Source organism: Cucurbita maxima, unplaced genomic scaffold (assembly GCF_002738345.1).
Source record: "Cucurbita maxima cultivar Rimu unplaced genomic scaffold, Cmax_1.0 Cma_Scf00026, whole genome shotgun sequence".
NCBI classification, from domain to species: Eukaryota; Viridiplantae; Streptophyta; class Magnoliopsida; order Cucurbitales; family Cucurbitaceae; genus Cucurbita; species Cucurbita maxima.
Genome location: NW_019272042.1, coordinates 3,514,745 through 3,518,652, shown reverse-complemented (window position 1 = coordinate 3,518,652; position 3,908 = coordinate 3,514,745). Strand labels below are relative to the sequence as shown.

The following is a 3,908-nucleotide window of genomic DNA, read 5'->3' as shown; positions in this document are numbered from 1 at the left end:
TTTTTTTTTTTTTTTTTTTTTTTTTTTTTTTTTTTTTTTTTTTTTTTTTTTTTGATAAGCTTGCCATAACTTAAATATAAGTTACTAAAACTCGTTGTAACTTCTTGGCTCTCGTCCCAGTAATTGGATCTTGAGATATGAAAATTCCTTAGTCTTGGTTCGTATCATTAGAGAGAAGTTAGAACGTGCCATTTTTTGTCTTGCCTAACTTTGATACAACTTTTGAAATTGTGCAAATGGTTTGGGCATAGGTGCTATTTTGATACAAGATGAAAAGCCATTATGATATATTGCATGAACACTTTTTTTTGGCAAAAAAAGAAACATGATGTTCATGTTATCATGCAAACTAATGTGATCTTGGATGTTTAATGCACCAATCAGGAATTAAGACCAAACCCGGGTCTGTACTGTGGCAGGGTACTATTTTACCACTAGACCACTAGTGCTTATTCATGTTTAATCGTCCTGCTATTATTTAGAAAAGGATAATTATTCTTTTAGTTTTTTTCAAGTGTTTTGTTGTATATAGTAAATTCTTTTAGAAATTTGATGGATGATCACTTTTCAAATTTCTTCTTATTGCAGTGCTAATATCTATCCCACGTGTAATATGTGGAGTTCGAGGTTCTTCTATAGTCGTTTGTATCTTACTGAGATAATTATCATAGTCCGCTAGCAACCTCTACAATCAAATTAGTTTTTATTAGAAGTGTGTTTTACGTCCCGTTATTTTATTCTTATTGTTTCAAGTTTTGTTCGTTTATTATTATTGATACTGTCAATTTGATCATTTACGTGTATTGGAGATTATGTTCTTCTCAAGTTTCAATTAGTTTATTTCTAGTTTCTTCTATTTGGATCAAATGACAAAGACATTGTTGAGAAAAAAAATGGCTTTTCCGGGATGAAATGTTTGTTGCTATTTGTTACAATAACGAATCATTGGTTTAACTGAATAACTAAATAAAATAGATAGACCCTTCTCTTCGTCTTAGGTCGACGGATCTTCTCCATTAAAAGATCCCCTATATGGATAATACACATTCCAGTTTGAGTTTGGTGTCATATTGATTTTATAACTATTTATTGTCATCCACGAGTTATGCTAGTGTTATGCGCGTAATTATTAATAACCAAAATTGTGTTTTTTTAAAAGAATCTCATAACCTAATCTATTAGCTAATTGCACATTAATAACCTAGTTAATAATGGTTAAATTAATCTATAAAAATCATAAAATAATTTACTAATTAAAAAAATTTACAAAGATAAAGAAAAACACAAAATAGTAATTTTTGCGAATTTTAAGTCGTAAGAAAATAGTCCAAAAATGTGTTCTAAGATCGTGCCTTAAACTTTTTTTCTAAGATTAAAAAATATCATTACGATTAGTATCATGTTTCAAAAATACTCATGAACATTTGAAAGCAACGTTAAAAAGTTTAGAAATAATCTATGAGGCGTCGATAAATGATTTTCGCATATATATTGATGGTAATAATTTTTTAAAACTTTTTATTTTATTTTCTAAAAATAAAGGATATTAATGCTACTTTTAAAATTCTATGGGTAATTTTTTAACGTAGTATTTTTTATTTATTTTTTTTTTTTAAAGTTGAAGGGTATTTATGAAAATTCTAAAGTTTGAGAGTATTTTTGAAACACCTTAATATTTTTTAAATAACATACTAACGGTTGCCTCCAAAATTAATGATAAAGATATTTAATCATTTTTTTAAAAAAACTTAAGGTATTATTGAAACTTTTTAAAAATTTAAAAAAGTATTTTTATTAATAACCTGATTTAAAAATTAAAAAAAGACGGAAAGAACTCATTTTCGTACCGAATTATTGAGTTCGAATATATTTTTTAAATGGTACATCTCACATTAGACTTATTAATTATTATAAATTTTAGCCTTTTGATGTTGATAATTTAGAAAAGAAAAAGAAAAGGCAAAAAGAAAAAACTAATGCACCAGCCGGGAATCGAACCCGGGTCTGTACCGTGGCAGGGTACTATTCTACCACTAGACCACTGGTGCTTGTTGATTTTCCAGTGTCCTTGACATTATAAGTTTATATTATTAATATTATTATTACTATATAATCATAATTATTTTGTTTTTTATTTTTGTTCCATGAAACGTTTTGTGCATGTTTAAATCTGAATTTGACAGCTCATTGTTTTGTAAGTTTAATTTTTCAAGAAATTTAGCATGTTTATTGAATTGTTTTCTTTATATATACATAGTAATAATTCAAATGTAATATCATAATTAATTAATATTAATATTAATTCTATATATTTATTTACCTTGGAAATTATTTAATTAATCCGAACAAAAATATGCAGGTGTACAGCATATCTTGCCACATAATGACAACTAATGGGGACCACGGATGGCACGAGAATATTAAGTTAAATATTTCTAGTTCTAGCTCATTTATCATTTGTCACGTCATAATATTATTTTTATTTTATAAACACAACTGTATTCAATTATTCAATTTTTGTACTTTAATGAGTCGAACTCTAATTTTTATATTATACATCTTGTTCATCACTTGAGGAGTTTCTATCGTGTATAGAAATGGGTTGACAATTGAGGTCTCGACTTAGTAAACCCGTCCTAAGAGGGTATGAGAGAATACATGGGTAGTTGAGGCCATGATGAGTGCATTTATCGTGTGTGGTAATGGCTACGACCCCACTAAATAAGATCATTGCACTTTCAACTCTCTGAAAGAGGGGTGAGGAAGTAATTATCTGTTTCATGTTTGGATGTTTCAAAGTAATTAGTGGCATTGAAATAAACGTCAAATTTCCTGTTGTAATTATTGAAAAACATGTATTCAAATTTCCCGCTCTTTTTAACAAATGTCACAACTATACTATGGTACTATGAATAGAGTAAATTGTGACTTTTACGTGCACCATCCAACACACCCTTCAAAGTGTACATTGAAGCAAAGACAAGACATGGGCAAGATAAAAGGGTCACAAGTAGGCTTGCTGAAAGGGAAAGGCAGGTAGGGGCTCACACCTTTGTTAAGGATATTTAGCATTGAATTATGGTTTAACATATGTATCATATTTGACATTTTATTATACGCAAATATATGGTACGATTGAGGATATTTAGTCTTCCATTAGAGTTTACATAGGCACCATAATTAACCATTTATTATAAACAAATATCTAGATATTTGCCTTCTGTTTTGGGTTAGCATAAATATTATATTTGCTATTTTATTATACACAAATATCTTATATTCATTTATTACTCTTTCATTTATGGCTCTTTCTCTATTTTGTAATTTATTTTTATTTGATTTTGTAAATGATTATAGATAGAGAACTTTCACAACCATTTAAGTAGGGTGGTTTTAGCAAATATTCTCAATCTTAACCTAAAAAATTGGAGTCTAAGGAAAATTTGAGCAAGCAGTTTTGAAGGAAATTTGGGCAGTTCCATAATCAAGTTCGTCCATATGAAATATGAAAGCTCACTAAAATTTGGTGTCAATCGAACATCAGACAGACACTTCATGACAGAGTATGTTGCCAAAACTATGTCTACAACCACCAGATTAGAAATGCTTCAAAATGTACCTTTGTATCATAAATATTTCATTTTCACCTTCTTTAGAAACGAGTCCAATAATATTTGCAAGGTTGAAGAAGATTGCTCGCCGGCCTATGAGAATTGACATTACCCTTGAAACCCGAGCAATTTGCTCCCGAAATCTAGTTCTAAGGAAGAAACAAAAGTCTCAATCCAAGAAAAATGCATAGACGAAATGCTTCGTTTAAGATCTCTTCGACCTCCATGGATGAGATGTAGTAAAAGATGGAGAAGGAGAAAAGGAAGTAAACAAAACAAAAAAAAAAAAAAAAAAAA

At 28.9% G+C, this 3,908-nt stretch overlaps 1 non-coding gene across 1 annotated transcript; it reads right to left on the bottom strand.

Annotated features, from left to right (window-relative positions):
- Window positions 1-1,977: 1,977 nt before the first annotated feature.
- On the bottom strand, window positions 1,978-2,048 carry TRNAG-GCC. Its single transcript has one exon. It is a non-coding gene; the product is annotated as a tRNA-Gly (tRNA).
- Between the last annotated feature and the right edge of the window lie 1,860 nt (window positions 2,049-3,908).